The sequence below is a fragment of the Jaculus jaculus genome, chromosome 8 (assembly GCF_020740685.1).
Source record: "Jaculus jaculus isolate mJacJac1 chromosome 8, mJacJac1.mat.Y.cur, whole genome shotgun sequence".
Taxonomy (NCBI): domain Eukaryota; kingdom Metazoa; phylum Chordata; class Mammalia; order Rodentia; family Dipodidae; genus Jaculus; species Jaculus jaculus.
Window position 1 is genome coordinate 141,981,582 of NC_059109.1, and position 21,765 is coordinate 142,003,346.

The 21,765-nt window shown below is 41.0% G+C and overlaps 2 pseudogenes; both read left to right on the forward strand.

Moving 5' to 3' along the window:
• Nucleotides 1–2,574: 2,574 nt before the first annotated feature.
• Nucleotides 2,575–3,089, forward strand: LOC101610872 (annotated as a pseudogene).
• Nucleotides 3,090–20,936: 17,847 nt separating this feature from the next.
• Nucleotides 20,937–21,450, forward strand: LOC123462907 (annotated as a pseudogene).
• The last annotated feature ends 315 nt before the right edge of the window (nucleotides 21,451–21,765 follow it).

The following is a 21,765-nucleotide window of genomic DNA, read 5'->3' on the forward strand; positions in this document are numbered from 1 at the left end:
ACCTGGTACTAGAATGCAAGCCTCGCTGGAGCAAGCAAGGGCAAAGGACATCGGCCACGGGCCTGGCGGGAAGTGGGAAATGGCTTAGTGGTTAGAGCTTTTGACTCTGACGAACGACCCCGGTTCGAACCTCCAGGACGCAGGCAAGCCTGAGACACAAGGGGGCGCTCATGTGTTCTAAGTCACTTGGTGGGCCCATTTCCCAAACGGGTCCTTTTCTCTTGTCAATCTCTCACTTTCTCTCTCATAGTTAAATAAGTCAAATACTTTTTTCCCCCCTTGCGTGGGGGCTGGCGGGGGGGGGGGAGGTGGAAACGTGCTCAACACAGGTTTGTGAAGAGAGAAGGCCTCCTTGGCCGGCACCTGTCATGTGTACTTCACAGTTTTATTCTGATAGAAGGTAAGCAAATCAATTACTATTCAAGACAGGTCAAGAAGGAATTGCAGAGCCTGTGGGAGTGGCCTTCAAAGCACAAGCAAGAGCCCTTTTGGACTCTGTCATTTGTTGGAAAGGAAACAGTGCTCCTCAAAGTCCTGCAGTTGTCAGGCTCTCTCTCAAGACACCTGGACCAGTAAGAGGATGAACATGACAAGACCGCCACAGTTTGGCTATATCCTGAATCGCAGGTCACTGGCTACTAGAATTCAAGCCTAGCTGGAGAAAGTAAGGGCAAAGGAACGCAGCCATGGGAGGCTTGGGAACCGGGAAATGGCTTGGCGGGTAGAGACTTTGACTCTGAAACCAAAGGACCCCCATTCAAGCCACCAGGACAGGGCACACCCAAGCCCAAGAAGCTAGGGTGTGCTTATGCGTGCTGGGACCCCTGATGTGCCTATTCCCTGTATCTGTTCCTTTATCTTCTCGACCTCTCACTTTCTCTCTCATAGTTAAATAAGTAAAAATCCCCCCTTGCATGGGGGAGGGGGTGGCGTGTGAAAATGTGCTCAACACAGGTTTCTGAATAGAGTGGGCTTCCTTGGCCAGCTCCCATCACGTGTACTTCGCTATTTTATTCTGGAAGGAGGTAAGCAAGTCAACTCCTATTCAAGACAAGTCAAGAAGGAATTAAAGAACCTATGGGAGTGGCGTTCAACCCCCAAGCAAGAGCCCTGTGGCCTCTGTCATTTGGTGGAAAAGAAACAGCGCTCCTGACAAGTCCTACAGTTGTCAGGCTCTCTCTCAAGACACCTGGACCAGCACCCCCGCATGTTTCAGGAGAGGTGGCACCTAATCATCACCAGTGACAAGGATAAGTGAGCAGTCCACAGAAGTGGACTCAGACGTTCCTGACAATTTTCAAATCTCTGAATGTTTGATATGTGAGGCAGGCTCTCCTGCTCCATCAGCAGGCTTGGCGCTCAGGGAGGCCCTTCTCCTCCAGCCAATTCAAGGATACTGTCTGGAGTTCTCTTATTCCCAGAGAAACACAACCTCTGCGCCCTGCTCCCTCATATTTCATACAGCCACTGTTGTTAATTAGCACTGCTGACTTCTGTCTCCCATAGGACTGCATGCACCATAAGTTTTTCTAGCTTTCTGTCAGTGGTCTGCAGGGGGGTGGGGGGTTCAGCTAGGCTCCAGCATGATTTCTCAGCACAAGTGTGACCTTGTAATATAAGCATGTGGAGTGTTCAGCAGTAGGGTCTTACCATCTATTTCTGGTGGGAAACCAAGAGCCTTGGCTCTTGTTTTAGGGGTATTAGAGACCTCTCTGGCCAACAACTCACTGGAATGTATCCAATTCCTGGCACTGAAATTTTTCTAGTAACATTCTATAGCTCTGGGCACACCATTATCCAGAAAAAAGTAGGTTTCCATATGGCTTATTTGTTACATCTTAAATTTTGTTTAACCTTCTCCTTACCCTTCTTATACTCGGTCTCTTCCCCTTATCTCACTTAGGCCATTCTACCTCCAGTAATCTATTAGTTGATTTACTCTTCCTTCTCTTTCCCGTCCCAACCTCTTCTTCCTCTTTTTTTTTTTTTTTTTTTTTTGAGGTAGGGTCTTGCTCTAGCCCTGGCTGACCTGGAATTCACTATGCAGTCTCAGCGTGGCCTCAAATTCACGGTGATCCTCCTATCTGTGCCTCCTGAGTGCTGAGATTAAAGGTGTGCACCACCACACTGGCCACACAGAATCATTTCTATAGTGATATCGACCCTCTATGAGCTAATCACATCAGAAGAGCCTTAGGTGTGCAGTAGGTAAAATGCTAAGATTTTGCCTATATGGGATAAAAAATACTGTATCAACATGAGTCCAGTTTAGAAGGTTCTCAGGGTGAACAGGCACAGCATGGGAAAGGGAAGTTAGTATATATATTCCCCACACAATGTCATTCTTTATGCCATCCATAATATTGGTGAACTGGATGTGGTGGTGCATACCTGTAATCCCAGTACTTGATAAGCAGAGGCAGAGTAAGGGTGGAGTTTAGTTAGGGTATTATGGGATATAGACATGACTTTTTGCTCCAAGAACCTAAAGATAACTTAGTATGTTTTAACTGCAGAAATGTAATAGTTCTTATATTCTTATAATGTTTCTTTCTTTCCTTGCCTTAGATCCTGATGTATTTAGTTCAAAAAAATCTTGCTCTTCAAGCCCAGAAAACGATTTTGAGCAAAATAGCCAGCAAAACTGTGGCTAATATGTTGATTGATGACACCAGCAGTGAGATCCTTGATGAGCTCTACCAAGTCACAAAGGAGCACACCCATAGCAAGAAGGAGGCCCATAAGATCATGAAAGACTTAATCAAAGTAGCAATCAAAATCGGGATCCTCTATCGGAACAACCAGTTCAGCCAAGAGGAGGTTGTTATTGTGGTCAACTTCCATGAAGTGGAATATTTCTTTGACAGGAATGTGCTCTCTAAGCTTCTGCTTGAGTGCAAGGACCTGGTACATGAACTATTGCAGGACACTTGACACCCAGGACCCATGGGCGCATCGCCCATGCCTTCAAACACTTTGCTGATGTGGAGTTCCTCACTACCCTCTATAGTCTAGGTGGAGACTGTAGGCCTAACATCAAGAGGATTTGTGAAGGAATTAACAAATTGTTAGATGAGAAGGTCCTTTGAATGTTTTTGCTCGTCCTGAACTTTGCTGCTTTATAGTTATAACACCAAACCTGATCTAGCGCAAATCAAGAAAACAAGTACAAACCCTTGTTAAATATCCCCTTGTTCTGTCCTCTTTGTGCTCTCATGCTAATGCCAACCTAGGCTCAGGTTCAGGATGAGGTCTGTACTCTAAATTGCCTGTGTTTGCAGGACCAGAGGACAGCCATCTGTTCTAAGTATAAAGGCTGTTTTGCTTACCACCATGAACTCTGATTCTCAGAGTAGAAGGAGCACTGGCCTGGGAACTGCAGTACATGGGTTCTGTTACCAGCTCCACCAGTTATGATCCTGTCCTCAGTCTTGGAACCATAATGCCTGACTGCCTACCTCATGGCTGCTGTGAAGATTGAAAGACATAATGTGTTCATACTTTTGAAAACTCTGTGAAGCAAACAAGCACAGAAGTCAGCAATTTTATGTAATAGCTGATGCTTAAGTATTAGTAAATAATGTGTTGCCAGCTGTAGTGTCACACACCTGGAATCCCAGCACCTAGGAGTCTAAGGAATGAGCATCATATTTTTCTGGCTATCTTGAGCTACACAGTACTAATGAGATAAGCCTGACCTATACTGCAAACCCTGAGGTAGGGAAGGGAAGAAAGAGAAGAAAAGGAAAACACACCCAAAAGAAGAAATTGGTTGCTTCTGTAGAGGCGAAAAAGTCCAAGGTGAAGATGTTATCTTTACTATTCATGTGGAGTGAAGTCACCTGAACTAAGGCCACACAGATGACACTGGTCCTTTTCTAGTTATTTCTAGTTCCTCATTGACTCTTCAATCTTCAGCTCCCTTTGTTCAACAGCCATTCTACTTTCTGGCCTGTGCTTTGACCCTTGGTTACTCATGTGTCTTCTTACCTCATTTCATCTCACATAAGGCATTTTCAGTTTTGATGAGTATTTTCAACTTCTTCAGTGAGAGGATAAATTGTTTTGGCTATGGGGGTTCTGCCTTAAAATTTTATTTATAAGTAATCTGTAATAAGGTTAAGTACCTGTGTTGTAGTTTTGATGGATGTATATATATGTATGCATGTATGTATGTATATATGTATGTATGTACATATATATAAATAAGTATATATGTAGTCAGCATATCTGTCATAAACACTTATTATTTCTCATGCTTAGAGTATTCAGAACCCCCTCTTCTAACTGTTCATCATATCCTTATTTGTTGTAGCCACTCTTTTATGTAATAGAACAGTAAAATTTTTCCTATCAATCTCATCTCTTTCCTCATTCACTCTCCACCCTCTGATAACCAATATTCTATTCTTTGTTTCATGAACACTAACTTTTAAAGTGTTTTATGTTTGAGAACACAGCCTTTTTTATATCTGCTTTATTTTAATTAATATGCAGTTCTATAATTTCATTAATATTGTCTCAAATTTTAGAAATTGTTTTTACGATGAAAAATATTTCATTGTGCTATCATATCACTTTTCCTTTTCTCATTCATCTGTTGATGGGTATATTGAGTCTGTATCATTGCTACTGTAAATATTACTACAACGAAAATGTGAGTGCACACCAGTTTTCATCAAGATTATGCCATTTCTTTTGCAATAATGTGGTTGCTGGATAAGAAGGTGGTTCTAATTTTCACTTGTTGGAAAACTTCCACACTGGGTTCTGTAAGGGTGATTCTACTCTGTGTCCATAACAATGTGGATTACATGAAGTATTCTTTTTTTCCACATTCTTTATCAACACTTGTCATGTTTTTCCTTTTTGATATTAGCCATTATATCTTCAGAGAGGAACTATCTCATCATGATTTTGATGTTAATTTTTTAATTATTATTAACTTTTATCACTATTGTTGCAGTCCGGTTCATATTGCTGGTAGAAATCACCCAACCAAGAGCAGCTTGTGGGAAAAAGAGATTTATTTTGGCTTACAGGATCATGGGGAAGCTCCACAATGGCAGGGGAAAACGATGGCATAAGCAGAGGGTGGACATCACCCCCTGGCCAACAGAAGGCGGACCACAGCAACAGGAGGGTGTGCCAAACACTGGCATGGGGAAACTGGCTATAAAGCCCATAAGCCCACCCCCAACAATACACTCCCTCCAGGAGGCATTAATTCCCAAATATCCATCAGCTGGGGAGCTAGCATTCACAACACCTAAGTTTATGGGGGACACCTGAATCAAACCACCACAACTATTATTTATTTTTTGGCCATTAGTCTCATGCCTTCTTTTGAGATATTTCTATTACCTCTTTCTAAAATAATATCATTTATGTTTCTCTCTGCTATGAGCTCTTCAATAATATTAATAGTAATATATTATTAGAGTGAATGAATTAATGATTGATTTAGTATCAAGGTTCAATATTTAGGCCTATAAATTAAATTAACATCTTTGTACTATGCTTTGAAAAACTATTAGTTGTGCTGGAGAGATGGCTTAGCGGTTAAGCGCTCGCCTGTGAAACCTATGGACCCCGGTTCGAGGCTCAGTTCCTCAGGTCCCACGTTAGCCAGATGCACAAGGGGGCACACGCGTCTGGAGTTCGTTTGCAGTGGCTGGAAGCCCTGGCGCGCCCATTCTCTCTCTCTCCCTCTATCTGTCTTTCTCTCTGTGTCTGTTGCTCTCAAATAAATAAATAAATACTTCCTTTTATAAAAAAAAAACTATTAGTTGCTTTAAATCAATAATTTTTAAAAGAAAAATAATCATTTATCAGGGAAGCTTTCCAAGAGTAGCCTAAACTTACAGTCCTTAATAATAATCCTCATCCCTTGCCTTAGTTCACCTGGTGGAAACCATAATCGGAAGACACAGTTGTTCTCTGTTTGTCTGAGTAAATGTATGTTAAGAAAACTGACTCCATGATATTACCAATTCTGGGGCTGAGATTTTGCTCAAAATATAAAAATTCTGTTTTCTTTACATGCTTGAAATATTCCATTTATTTGCTAAATAATGAGCACTGACTTGACTGAACATGCTTTAAAGTTTTATTTATGTTTTGGGGTCTGCAGGACTTATGTGCACAGTACACTCAGGCTTGCAGATATACTGTGCACCTAATTTTGACTCATCTATTACATGAAAACATTTGGAACACAGCCAAGAAGGAAAAGATGATATAAGTGTTGAACTATATTTTTATGATTATTATGAAGTTCTTTAGGTAATATTTTAAAATGTTCAGTATAAAGCTGGAGAGATGGCTCAGTGGTTAAGATGCTTGCTTGCAAAGCCTAATGAGCCAGGTTTGATTCCCCAGTGCCCATGTAAAGCCAGATGCACAAAGGGGCACATGTATCTGGAGTTGGTTTTCAGTGGCTAGAGTCCCTGACATGCCTGTTCTCTTTCTCTCAATTCTCTCTGTCCTTCTGCTTGCAAATAAAATATTTAAAATGTTCAGTATATTTAAAGATTAGCTAAAATGTTAAAATCTTTTTAAAGTAAAAATGAAAAGTAAGGTAAGTATGTATAGAACTGGTATGTCATGTAGTAGTAACCATAGAAAACACACACATTTAGAAAGTACAAAGTCTCACCTTGGGACCTAATGTGAATGGGATAGTTTTCCTGCGCTTTCCAGCAAAGTAGTTGCTGATGTGTAGTAAAACTAATGTCTTTGTTCATTATGTGTCCTGCTACTTTATTACAATTGTTTGTAAAATCTGAGTCTTCTGGTGGACTCTTTTGGGTCTTTTTAAATTTTTTATTTTATTTTTATATTTATTTATTTGTAAACAGAGTCAGAGAGAGAGAGAGAGAGACAGACAGACAGAGAGAATGGGCATGCCAGGGCCTCTAGCCCCTACAAATGAGCTCCAGATGCCTGCACCACTGTGTGCATCTGGCTTATGTGGGTACTGGGGAATTGAATCTGTATCCTTAAGCTCAGCAGACAAGCACCTTAACCACTAAGCAATCCCTCCAGCCCCTTCTTGGGTCTTTAATATGAGATCATGCCATTTGAGAATAAGAAAAATCTCACTTCTTCCTTTCCCATTTTTATATGCTTGCTTTCTATCTCTGCCTTCTTACTCTTGCTAAAATTTCAAGTACTATCTTGATTAAGGGTGATCAGAATGGACACATTTGTCTCATTCCTGTCTTCAGAAAAATGCTTTCCATTTTCCTCACTCATTACAATGTAGGCTTGGTTTGTTGTTCATAAATCTTTATTATGTTAATATATGGTCCTATTTTTACTTTTTCTGAGATTTTTTCATGAATGAGTGTTGAATTTTGTCAGTTGTTATTTTCATCTATTGAGATTATATTGTAAAATTTTTGATTTAATGTTTGTGATGGATCAATTATGTTTATCAACTTATGTATGTTGAAACAAACTTGCATATCTGGAATGTAAGCAACTTAATCATTGCATATAATTTTTAAGTAATATACATTGATAATTTTATAAGATTTATGTGATAAATTATACAAAAATATAAAGGAAATAAGACTCAGGTATACATATTCACTCAACTAGAAAATTCTCAAATAAATAACAGAGAAAAAGGGAACAGACATGTCTGTTTTTTAAAGAATTTTTTTTGTTATTTATTAGAGAGAAAGAGGCAGATAGATACAGAGAGAAAGAAAATGCACTCCAGGACCTCCACCACTACAAATGAATGCCATATGCATGCACCACCTTGTATATCTGGCTTGCCTGGGTCCTAGGGAATCAAACCTGGGTCCTTGGGCTTTGCAAGCAAGTGCCTTAGCCACTAAGCCATTCCTTCAGCCCTAAATTATGAATATAATATGAGCTTCCTACATATATCCAAAATAAAATGTCAACAAAGAATTATTCAAAATAGGCTAGTAGATTATATGATCTTTTTAAATCTTCATGTTTGGTGACCCTATTTTTCTGCAAAAATAAAAATGTGTTTATTGTCTGGGATCCAGCTAAAATACTGTTTATTTCTTTCAAATGGTGAACCTTCAGTTTATTTCTACTAAGTATGAAGACATTATACAAAATGGACCATTGGTCTTGACCAACCCTTAAATTAAGGGACCAATGCTCCAGAGGGGGGAAAATTGAAGCAGAATAGGAAGACAGGGAAAATTATAGGCATATGGGAAGGCAAAGGAGACTATTACTTGGATTCTAGTTGAAACCTCTTGCCAGGTGAGAAGCTTAAATTTCAGCACAGTTAACATTTGCTGTGAAGGTTGCTGCCATAGGGTTAGGGTTATAAATAGGCAGCAGCATTTGTTCACTTGGGAAAAGTATGAAATATGTGAAGTGGTATTACAGTGAATAAAATAGTACATTACCCATACAAGTATCACATAAATATGCAATTTGAGTAACTTCAAAATAAAAGCAATAATGGCATTGTAGGATGGATGGATAGATATATGATCGATAGAGAAATACAAGAAAAATAATGCTCAAAAGAAAACCCTAGAAATTTCATTGGGTGCAATATTATACGAATTTCAATATTCTCTAAACTTTGCTGGTAAATTTAGAGCCAATCATATTGAAAGCAATGAGTTGCAACATAGTGATGGGAAAAATTGGAGGGATTATGATAACATGAGAAGTTTATAAAATTGCCAGGTATGGGGCTTATGCTCATAATGTAAGCATTTAGAAGGCTGAGGAAGGATTGCTAAGATATGAGGCCAGTGTTGGCTATATAGTAAGTTCCACATCAGTCTGGGATACAGCATGTGGATGTATCTCAAAACAAACAAACAAACAAACAAACCAAACAATGCCAGGCAAGGTGGCCCACACCTTTAATCTCAGCACTTGGGAGACAGAGGTAATAGGATCACTGTGAGTTCAAGGCCAGCCTGAGACTACATAGTGAATTCCAGTTCAGCATGGGCTAGAGCGAGACCCTACCTATAAAAACCAAGAGGAAAAAAAAATGTCATGAACGATGATTTCCCAACATCTCCCAGGCACTTCACTAAACTGAATCCCAAATCTTGAAGATATAACACTAAGGAAAATAACCATCAGTACTTATGAGAATCAAAGAGTGTTCAACAATAAGGCAGATAACCAGAGAAATTGATATATATATATATATATATATATATATATATATATATATATATATATAGAGAGAGAGAGAGAGAGAGAGAGAGAGAGAGAGAGAGAGAGTGTTAGTGTGATGGCCTTTGATCTCAGCACTTGAGAGGCAGAGGTAGGAGAATGGCCCTGAGTTCGAGGCCACCATGAGACTACATAGTATATTCCAGGTCAGCCTGGGCTAGAATGAAACCCTACCTCAAAAACAAAAACAAACAAACAAAAATGATAAACAAGATCTTGTTATGGGATAGCTACAGACTCCTACAGAGGGATGATAGCTCTGTTCCAATCCTGACATCTTTGCTCTTCTCGTGTGCAGTTGTCACAGGCAACAGCAGTTACTTAACATCCAGCATTGGGTAAACTCTGCTTTTAATGATAGCACTTCTCACAGCAACACAAACTGCTGGAATACCTGAGAGTTGGCATCTTTCAGTTATTAACTAGATATTTGGCTATATACATTATTAATATATAAAACCTGAAGCTGTGGTCATGTCAGACAAATAATCAAATAGGAACGGATAGATATTTCACAAATAATGATGCCTGATACTTGAAATTTCTTATGACTACTACAGGAGGCATGGTGTACTTTTGATTTGAAAAACAAAATGCTTAAAACTGTTAATATCTCCTTTAAGAAATTTGCAGGAGGTAGAGGTAGGAGGATGCCTGTGAATTCAAGGCCACCCTGAGACTAAATAATGAATTCCAGGTCAGCTTGAGCTAGAGTGAGACCCAACCCCCGCCCCCCCCACACACACACACGTAATTTGCAAAGCTTGATGTGGTGGCACACACTAATCTCTGGAGGCAGAAGTAGTAGGAGACATATGTATTATGTTTTGTAATTATTAAAAATGTACTCTGAAAAAATGCAAAAAAAATTAGTAGAGCTGGGCATGGTGGCACATGCCTTTAATTGCAGCACTCAGGAGGCAGAGGTAAGAGGATTGCCATGAGTTTGAGACCACCCTGAGACTACATAGTGAATTCCAGGTCAGCCTGGGCTATAGTGAGACCCTACCTTGGAAAAAAAAAAAAAGAAACAGTAGACATAGGGCTGGAGAAATGCCTTAGCAGTTAATACATCTGCCTGCACAGCCTAACTGGGTGCAGTAAAAGCTAGGGCTGGAGAAATGCCTTAGCAGTTAATACATCTGCCTGCACAGCCTAACTGGGTGCAGTAAAAGCTAGATGCACAAAGTGGTACATGCATTGGCTGGAGGCCCTGAAACACCCAGGTCAGCCTGAGCTAGAGCTAGACTCTACCTTGAGAAACCAAAATAAAATAAAATATAATGAAATAAGTTTTACAACTATAATGTAACGTAATAGGAATGCCCAAGTAGGAATGATTCTTTTTAAAACTTTTTTTTAACTGTTAAGGCAATGGCTTTCCAACAAGTGAAGGTTTTACCTCATGAGAAAACATAAAATTTAGCCTTTTGATAAAATCTAACTTCTGTATTTTAAAGGGCTCCTTAAGTAAAAGGTTAAAACATAAAATTAATTTTAGAGCCTGTTTTTCTGTAAATATTACTAAGAGCAAATCATTATATAAGAAAATATTACTGCTGTAAACAGAGAATCAGGCACCAGTTCTATATCAGAGCATTGAATCTGACCTTGGAAATTTTGTGTGAGGGGGGTGCTGATGCATGTGGCCCATGCTCATTGGTACAGAGAACAGAGGATAATGTCAGCTGTCTTTCTCTATCACTCCTCCACCTATTGCCTGGAGACAGAGTCTCACTAAACCTCAAGCTCCCTGATTTTTTTTCCCCCAAGGTAGAGTCATGCTCTAGCCTAGGCTAACCAAGAATTCACTATGTAGTCTCAAGTTGGCCTTGAACTCAAGGATGATCTTCCTACCTCTGCCTCTTGAGTGCGGAGAATAAAAGCATGTGCCACCATGTCTGGCTTACCCTGATTATTTTATTTGTTGTTAGATCGGTTGACTAGGGAACTCTGTCCTCAGCCTCCTCAGCATTATGGTTATAGACATGTGTGACTTTCTTTTAATGTGGATGCTTGGGATCGAACTTAGGTCCTCATGCACACATAGCAAGCACTCATCTACTGAGCATCACCCCAGACCCAGTAATTTTAAGTAACCTTTAATGATAGTTAAATAGTCATAACCCTGTACTCTTTCTTCAGGTTTTAATTTTCCACAACCTTTTTTATGACACACTTTATCTAACTGGATCCTCATATTCTGTTTTCCAGCTTAGAATATTTTTTTTAATTTTTAAATTTATTTTATTTGTTACAGAGAGAGAGAGAGAGAGAGAGAGAGCATACCCGGGCCTTTTGCCACTGCAAACAAACTCCAGAAACATGTACCATCTTGTGTACCTGGCTTATGTGGGTCCTGGGAAATTGAACCAGGGTCCTTTGGCTTTTCAGGCAAGTGCCTTAACTGCTAAGATATCTCTCCAGTCCTAGATTTTTTTTTTTTTTATTAACCTTAGGATAGAACTAACTTACCATCAAAAATCCTTTCTTGGGGCTGGAGAGATGGCTTAGCTGTTAAGTGCTTGAGTGTGAAGCCTAAGGACCCCGGTTCGAGGCTCGATTCCCCAGGACCCAGGTTAGCCAGATGCACAAGGGGGCTCACACGTCCGGAGTCCGTTTGCAGTGGCTGCAGGCCCTGACGCACCTATTCTCTTTCTGTCTCTGACTCTTTCTCTCTCTGTCTGTCACTCTCAAATAAATAAATAAATAAAAATAAACAAATAAAAAAATATCCCCGGAGAGGCTGGAGAGATGGCTCAGTGCTTAAAGACACTTGGTTGCAAACCCTGACAGACTGGGTTCCACTCCCCAGTACCCACATCAAGCTAAATGCACAAAGTTGTGTGCCTGGAGCTTCTTTGCAGTGGCAGGAGGTCTTGGTATGCCCATTCTCTCTCTCTCTCTCTCTCTCTCTCCCTCCCTTCTTTCAAATAAATAAATATTAAAAAAATTTTTTTGTTCATTTTTTATTTATTTATTTGAGAGCGACAGACAGAGAGAGAAGACAGATGGAGGGAAAGAGAGAGAGAATGGGCGCGCCAGGGCTTCCAGCCTCTGCAAACGAACTCCAGACGCGTGCGCCCCCTTGTGCATCTGGCTAACGTGGGACCTGGGGAACCGAGCCTTGAACCGGGGTCCTTAGGCTTCACAGGCAAGCACTTAACCGCTAAGCCATCTCTCCAGCCCCCAAATAAATAAATATTTTTTAAAAAAAATCCTTTCTTAACTCAAAAGTGTTTTCTTTAACCAAAAATATGTTTATTTCAGGCTGGAGAGAGAGATGGCTTAGCAGTTAAGGCACTTGCCAGCAAAACTAGGTTCAATTCCCCAGTATCCATGTAAGCCAGTGCACAAGGCGGTACATGTGTCTGGAGTTCGTTTGCAGTGACTAGAGGCCCTTTCATGTCCATTCTTTTTTTTCTTCTCTCTCTATCTCTTTTTCTCTCTATCTATTTGCCTCTTTTCCCCTCCTCTCGCAAGTAAAGAAATATTTTAAAAATACATTTATTTCTTTTTGTTGGTGGTTTTTCAAGGTAGGGTCTCACAGTAGTCCAGGCTGACCTGGAATGCACACTGTCGTCTCAGGGTGGCCTTGAACTCACACCAATCCTCCTACCTCTGCCTCCCGAGTGCTGGGATTAAAGGCGTGCGCCACCATGCCCATCTAAAAAATATATTTATTTCTAAATCTGGGTGTGGTGGCACATGTCTTTAATCTTATTGTTGTGAGTTTGAGGCCATCCTGAAAATACATAGTGAATTACAGGTCAGCCTGGGATATAGTGACACCCTACTTCAAAAAACCAAAACAAAAAAAAAATTTCTGTAATTTTCATCTGTAAAATCTATAATTTTAATCAATAATTCTTGTTTTTACATCTATTTTCTTTTAAAAATTGTTTTTGTTTATTTATTTGTTTGAGAGAGACAGACAGAGAGAAAGAGGCAGAGAGAGAGAGAATGGGCACACCAGGGCCTCCAGCCACTGCCAACGAACTCCAGATGCCTGCTCCCCCTTGTGCATCTGGCTAACATGGGTCCTGGTGTATCAAGCCTCGAACCGGGGTCCTTAGGCTTCACAGGCAAGCTGTTAACCGCTAAGCTATCTCCAGCCCTCTATTTTATTTACCTGATGGCTTCTTTTGGTCTTTCTTTCTTAATTATTTTTTAAATTTTCTTGAAAGAGGGAGAGAGAGAGAGAGAGAAAGAGAGAGAGAGAGAGAGAGAGAGAGAGAGAGAGAGAGAGAGAGAATGGGCATGCCAAGGTCTCCAGCTGCTGGAAACAAACCAGATGAATGTGCCACCTTGTGTATTTGGCTGACCTGGTGTGGTGGTTTGAATAGAATAGTTGACCCCCAATATATTCAGTTGTTTATTTGTTTGTAGTTTGCATCTACTGCCACCTGGCTGGAGGCAGTGTCACTGGGTGGATCTTAAGGTGTGGTGGTGGGTTTCAGATTTCAATCTAAAGATATGCAAAGTGTGCCTAGCAGGAGTTCCTGAAGTGTGCTGTGGCTTTGGCTTTAGGCTTGTACTTCTCTCTCTCTGCTTGGTCCTGTAAAGGCAGGCCAGCTTCTTCTGCCATTTATGGAACTTCCCCTGGATCTGTAGGCTTCAATAAATATCTCTTCCTCCATAACTGTGCCTGGTCTGGAAGTTCATCTCAGTGAACCTGAAGCTGTCTGCTACACATCGGTCCTGGGGAATTGAACCTAGGTCCTTTGGCTTTGCAGGCAAGTGCCTTAACTGCTAAGCCATCTCTCTAGCCCTTATTTCTTTAATAAAGCCTAGAAAACTTTTTTTTTTTAAATACCAAATAACTAAATGAAAACCTGTAGTCTATATCTACAACACAGAAAGCACACACATTTTCTAGTAGGCATGTAGAAACTGTTGTCATGAAAAATCATTTCCTTTTCATTTGTGAGTCACATGATGCCCCCTATCATCAGGTGGTTATTGACTTTGTATCAATATTGAATTTGGGTTAATGTGGAAACATGTACCTCCCTTACTATTTGCTGACTCCAAGGCCATACTTTTACATCTGTTCTACTCACTGGGAGGCCATAGAGACAGGGACTGATGTCAGAGAACTCTTGGATGTGTGGATTCCTGTGGGAACCTATTCACAGTGGCCTAATATGAAGCATAACTTCCTCCATTAATTGCCATACTGAAATAAAAATTGCAAGCCTATGATCACCAGGGGTTCCAGGCCTACCACTTTCTTTTATTTGTGCATCACTTATGTTCATCTCCAAGAAAATGGCAGGGGCAGAGTTCAGAAGTCTGAGCTTGGTTCTTTTGGACAGAATAATCCTTGTCACTGGGGCCATCAGCAGGGCATTGAGGAAATTTTTTGGAGTTTGATGGGGTGGGAGAGAAAATGGTATGCTAGGATCAAATGTTCTCTCCCTCCACCCTGAATATACACCTCCTTCAAGCCTCTTTACTCTGAACATGGCCCCAAATCACAACCTACATTCTCCATAGTCGAAAAGACTCATCTTCCTCTGATCTTGTGGCAGACAATATTTAAAGCTGGTCACAAGGCTGTGGTATCAGTACTCCCCTTTTTTTGCTACCAATTAAATATAATACACATAACATAAGGAACCTCAAGAAGATGAAGAATGTTAGGTTGTGAAGGCATTTCAACATGCTGTTTTTTTTTTTTTTTTTTTTTTACTTTTATTTTTAACATTATTACTTAAAAATTGAACCCAGGGGCTCACATATGCTAGCTAGCTCTTTCTCATTCAGATAGGGCTGGAAACACAGATTTTACATCAGCCTCAAAACAAGGATATTTTTGAAATAAAAACATTATAATGTTTTAGTCCTTCTAAGCAACCACTAACAAGATATTCAAAACTGTTGTGGTGCTGGAATTGAACCTACAGCCTTTTTACAAGCTAGGAAGCACCTCTACCACCAGTCTGGTATTTGCAGCCCTAAATTTATATTGTATGCTTACTCATTAGCAATTACCCAGTCATATTTTTTGACACTGGAGACTAAACCTAGAGCCTTGTGCTCTGCCATAATCATCCCCAAAGCCTCTATTCATATTAAGATGTGCATTAGCTCTGACTTGCAGAATGATGTCCATCATTTTTTTCCCAAACACCTTATTAAAAGCCAGAGAATAGTAACTATGAGCTAATACTAGTTTGGCATCTTCCTTTTACCACAGAGGTATCTGCATAGTTAGTGAGAATTCCTGACACCACCATGTTACAAGTACCTTGTAAATAAACTGCAATCAAGGCAGTTTTACAAAAAGCACAAGAGGCAAACAATTTTTATATTGAAAAATCCTATTAAAATCTTACAGTTACACATGGAAAGATATGATTACAATTGGGTGAAGAGAATTCCATCATAAAACTTCAATGCATGTCAGCTAATACTAAAGTCCATTTCTGAGAACATGACATGCCACAGAACTGAAAGGAATGGATGATGGACAAAGAGTTTGCCTCTCCATCCTCGTCCACTCAAACTGAATCTACACTAAGCTTTATAGTCCTCCACTAAGGCAGCCATCTGCTTACAGATCTGAGAAAACTTTTCTTCCTCCATCCCCTCACCTATATATCTATGAACAAAGGCACATTTGTGATCAACTCTGTCCTCAAGGGCCTCAGGAAACTCCTTCCTCTATCCCCTAACCCACATATCAGTGAACAAAGGCACACTTGGCTGACATACTGCAGCACTGAAAAGAATGGGTAATTAGTATTCATCCCCTTCCAGTGACAAGGCTAAGTGGGCAGTCCACAGAAGTGGACTCAGACGTTCCTGACAATTTTCAAATCTGTGAATGTTTGATATGTGAGGCAGGCTCTCCTGCTCTACCAGCCGGCTTGGCGCTCATGGAGGCCCTCCTCCTGCAGCCAATTATAGGACACTTTGCAGAGCTGTTTCATTCCCAGAGAAACACACCCTCCGCGCCCTGCTCCCTCACATTTCACACAGCCCCATCCCAGTAGGCTCACCACTTGTGAGTGAGGGCTCAGTTTGAACAAAAATGACTCAGGCTGGCCCGTGGCCATGTGTCGGCCATCTTTGCGAATTATACCAATCTGACCCTTTTTCTGAAGAGAGCTGATTCTCTAACCTAGGGGGATAGCGTTCGCTCTCCCCCTAGGTTAGAGAATCGGGAGCTTTTAGGTCAAAGAGAAGGCCACAACAATGCAGGGAATCTCTGTGTGCTAGGGAAAAGAGGCCCCTGACACACATGTGACTCAAGTGGTCACATCCACATGGGACATGCAGAGCTTCCAGGTGAAGTGAGAACCTAGCAGTGAGTCCTGATCCCCTTTCCAGCAGGAGGACTGATGTCTGTTTTAGGCAGGAGACACACAGGAGTCTCCCGGAAACATGAGTCACGTCAAACCCATGCGCGGGTATCAACATTCCTCATGCCTTCTAGGCCCAGGGAAAAATTGCTGAAGCCAGGCCAGAAAGAATTAGGAGTGTCGGGGTACAAATGTGTATTCGGAGGGCTTGGGTGCTCCCGCTCACAGGCTCTTGACAGCCATCCTGACCCAACAATTGATGCAGGTGGAGTGAAGGGCCAGAAGGGTGAGTACTGGATCATCATGCACATGCCCCTCCCCCCCCCCCCATTGAGTCAGGTTCACAGATATCCAGGGAAATACGGTAAGTATGTAAGTCATGGTCCACTGTGAACACAGTGAGAATGTGTTGTGGTGTTACATGCCCCTCACAATTGTGAGAAATTCCCATGTGATGTGCAAGAAAAAGGGCAGGCATGACAATGCTTTATGGTGACATTGTCGGCAATACTGCACACCAGCGTCTCCAGTTTTCCAAACAGCTTCTTGGGTACTATACTGGAATGATGTCTTTGCTTGCCAGGAAATGATAGCAATGTCTTTGCATCAAATGGAAGTCACATCCATATTTCTGTCTAGGGTATCTCTGTTGAAGGACAAACCTTTAGGCCTGTTTGTGAAGCTCATAAAATCTTTGTCCATGGAAAAACTGTAAAAACATATAAAAAGGAATGCTGTGAAATAAACCGTGTCTTCAGTCCTGGCTTGAGGCCTTGCTTCAGCCCTGGACTGGGGTCCATGCTTTCAGTCTTTCTTCTGTCTTTCCTTAATCCTCACTCCCCATCAGGCTCAAACCCTTTCAGCCGGCAGGCTCCAGCACACCATGGAGCTATTTCTCCAGCCTTCCTCCCTTCCCCCTTTTCCTTTTTATTTACATGTGCATGTATAGGCACGTTGTCATCTCTGCCAGTGGTTTTATTTATTTATTTATGTTGGTTTTTCAAGATAGGGTCTCACTCTAGTCCAGGCTGACCTGGAACTCACTGTGTAGTCTCAGGCTGGCCTCGAACTCACCACAATCCTCCTACCTCTGCTTCCAGAGTGCTGGGATTAAAGGCGTGTGCCACCACGTCCTTCTCTGCCAGTGTTTTTTGCACATTCTCCTGTTGCTATTGTCCACTTATCTTGGCTAGGGATGATGTCTACCCTCCGCTCATGCCATCACTTTCCCTGCCATCATGGAGCTACCCCCTTGAGCCTGTAAGCCAAAATTAGCCCCCCCCCCCTTTTTTTCCCACAAGCTGCTCTGGGTGAGTGATTTTTATTTTTTATTTTTTATTTTTTTAAAAAATTTTATTTATTTGAGAGCAACAGACACAGAGAGAAAGACAGAGAGAGGGAGAGAGAGAGAATGGGCGTGCCAGGGCTTCCAGCCCCGGGTGAGTGATTTTTATCAGCAATGTGATCCTGTCTGCAACAACTTAAATCTAGCAGTAGGGAAAACAAAGTAACCTTAGAGAGAAACAAAGTTGAGAAATCAGGAAACATGAAAGTTTGTTATTGGAAAAACTTCCCAAATTTTCCATTTATTGCCAAACACTCAGTTTAACCAGAAATAATAAATAGGTTGGGCATGGTGGCACAAGCCTTTAATTCCAGCACGTGGGAGGCAGAGGTAGGAGGATCGCCATGAGTTTGAGGCCTCCCTGAAACTAGTGAATTCCAGGTCAGTCTGGGCCAGAGTGAGATTCTACCTTAAAAAAACAAAAAAGGGGCTGGAGAGATGGCTTAGCGGTTAAACGCTTGCCTGTGAAGCCTAAGGACCCTGGTTCGAGGCTCGCTTCCCCAGGTCCCACGTTAGCCAGATGCACAAGGGGGTGCACACGTCTGGAGTTCGTTTGCAGAGGCTGGAAGCCCTGGTGCACCCATTCTCTCTCTCTCCCTCTATCTGTCCTTCTCTCTGTGTCTGTCACTCTCAAATAAATAAATAAAAATTAAAAAAAAGAGAGAGAGAGAGAGAGCCCATCCTATGAATTAGTATACCTCAATAAATCAGATGATCTGAGTGCTAGGGAAAAAAATCCTAAAATACCTGAATCTCCTTCATACTGAGTCACAATTAGAAAATTTGAATAAACTCAAACAAGGGTAACTACCTTCAGATAAAAACCTTCCAAATTCCACCCATAACCAACCCATGAGGCCTGTGGATTCTAGCCCTGCCCTATTATCCAGTGTCTTCCAACTTCAATATCTCACTGCATCCCATTTTAGCCACTTGTCTGCCATCCCTTCCCTCACATATCCAGGCACCCAAAATCTTGCAGCATGGAAACTGCCATCCTCTCTGCTTGGAGGACTTATTTCTGTTTGATAATTTCATTTCTTTCTTTTAGTTTTTTTTTTTTAAACCATTCTAGATGGGGAGACAGACTGAGCTGGAAATGGGAGGAAGGGTGTTGTAGACAGGTGAAAGGTTTTGAATTTTACCACCATGCTGTAGGATGTCAGAAAACTTGTATTTATCATACCATCAGTATCTTTATACCTAAGGACAAATCATACTTCATTATGTCTAAAAAATAATTTATACACTATCCCTTCAGTTGTCTTCTCTCTCACTTCTTGAATTTTAGCTCTGAACTGCTCATCCTAGCACCAAAGTTGTGAACGTGGCTTTCATTTGTTCATTGCATGTGTGGATGCACATATATGTGGGCATGTATGCATGTGTGTACATGCATGTGGGGGCCAGAGGACAACCTCAGGTATTGTTCCACAAGCACCGTGGTTCTTTTTGTTCTTTCTTTGGGATGGATGCAGTCTCTCACTGACCATGGACTTTTCTGTCTCTGGGATCCCAGAACTGGGACTCAAGTGCACACTTCCATGTCTATCTTTTTTTTAAATTTATTTTTAATTTTTTTGTTCATTTTTACTTATATGAGAGTGACAGAGAGAGAGAGAGAGAGAGAGAGAGAGAGAGAATGAGTGCACCAGGGCCTCCAAGCCACTGCAAAGAAACTCCAGACACTTGTACCCCTTTGTGCATCTGGCTAATTTGGGCCCTGGGGAATCAAGCCTTGAACTGGAGTCCTTAGGCTTCACAGGCAAGAGTTTAACCACTAAGCAATCTCTCTGGCCATTTCTTCTTGTTCTTGTTCTGCTTCTTCTGCTTGTTCTTCTTGTTCTTGTCCTCCTACTCCTCCTCCTTCTTCTTCTACATGAGTTCTATGGATCAAACTCAGGTCCTCATGCTTACAAAGCAAGCACATTACCAACTGAGCTCTCCCAGAGCCCCTCATCAGTTTATTCTTACTGTTCATGTGAAGAAATCCTTAGATGTAGACATACTTATGTTGAACAGTTGAAAAGCTCTTATTCCACTTTCTGTTTTTTTCCAACTTGACCATGTGTAGAGGTTTTCACTTATTATTTCCATGAAGACAGTTTTGATTCTGAGCATGGTTCTGATTATCCTATATATCACCAACCTTGTGCCAAGTATTTTAAAATCTTAAATTTTATCTTTTGATGCCATTCTTCCTCCATTATTTAAGAGATATTGTTATGGGCTTTCTGAGGCCCAGGTGTTGCCAAGACTGCCAAAATATTTTGGAGCTTTTAAAAATATTTCAGAGCCGGGCGTGGTGGCGCATGCCTTTAATCCCAGCACTTGGGAGGCAGAGGTAGGAGGATTGCCATGAGTTCAAGGCCACCCTGAGATGACAGAGTTAATTCCAGGGTCAGCCTGGACCAGAGTGAGACCCTACCTCGAAAAAACAAAAAAAAACAAAACAACAACAACAACAACAACAACAAAATATATATATATTAAATGTTTTTCCCAGGAGAAAGAGAGAGAGGGAGAAAAGAAAAAAGGAAGGTAAGTAAGTATGGGCACTCCATGGCCTTTTGCCACTGCAAGTGAACCCCACATGCATGTATCACTATGTGTATCTGGCTTTTGGGGGCCACTGGGGAATCAAACCCATGCCATCAGGTTTTATAAGCAAGTGTTTTTAACTGCTAAACCTCCTCTATCCCTGTTTTTGAGCTTCTTTTAACTGAATCTAGGAAAATTCAAAATAGATTTGAGACTGTACAGACAGAAGCTACAACGAGGGAAATTTAGTGCCAATGCAACAAAAAGAAAATCAACCAGAAGGGAATTATGGTTTTCTGAAAGACTTATTTTTATTTATTTATTTATTAGACACAGAGAAAGGGATGGGGGAGAGAGAGAGAAAGAGTGAGAATGGGTAGGCCAGGACCTCTAGCCACTGCAAATGAACTCCAGATGCATATGCCACCATGTGCATCTGGCTTACACGGGACCTGGAGAATCGAACCTGGGTCCTTAGTCTTCGCAGGCATGTGCCTTAACTGCTAAGCCAGCTCTCCAGCCCAATAAATTATGTTATTTTTGTGTGTACCACAGAGCTAATATTTTATGCCAGTGAGCAGTCAAGACATGAGTGTTGACTCTGTATAATCCCTATAAATTGGTCTTAAGGTTCAAAGTTTTGTGTAGTACTCCAAATAAATATGTTGTCATTGATGCTGCAGGCACAGCAAAACCTCACTGTTGTATGAATATTGTGATTCATCATATAGATGTTTTATTCTGTCCCTCTGGTATAAAGGACTAATTCCATCTCTAAGTTGCTGAGGAAAGCCAGAGGAAGGAAAGAGGTTATTGCTACTCTTCTCCCAACTGCAAAATAACAATAAAAGGGAAGAAAAAAAAAAAAAAACAAAACCCTGTCTCTTCAGGATTTCGTTTACTGTCTTTCTGGGAGTGGCGTGCATTGTGGCTCTTATGTTGTCTATGCTGGGGGATATGAAATCACTGGTGCCTCTTTACTTCCACTTAAGTGTGAATCAAAAATTAGTGGCTGCTAATATCTTATATCTTATCACAGTGGTTATACTTTGAACATGAGCAAGGATTAAAACTGACTTCTGGCTGGGCATGGTGGTATACCCCTTTATTCTCATCACTTGGGAGGCAGAGGTAGGAGGATCACCCTGAGTAAGAGATAATCCTGAGACTAAATAGTGAATTCCAGGTCAACCTTGGCTAGAGTGAGACCCTACTAGGAAAAAAAATAAACCTGACAAGTAAATTTATTTTGATCATATGAATATAGAATGCCTTTTATCATTATTTCATTCCATAAGAACACTAAAAATTATTGGATAATTTCAAATAATGACAAATGTATAATATATATTTTCATTTAGTCTTTAA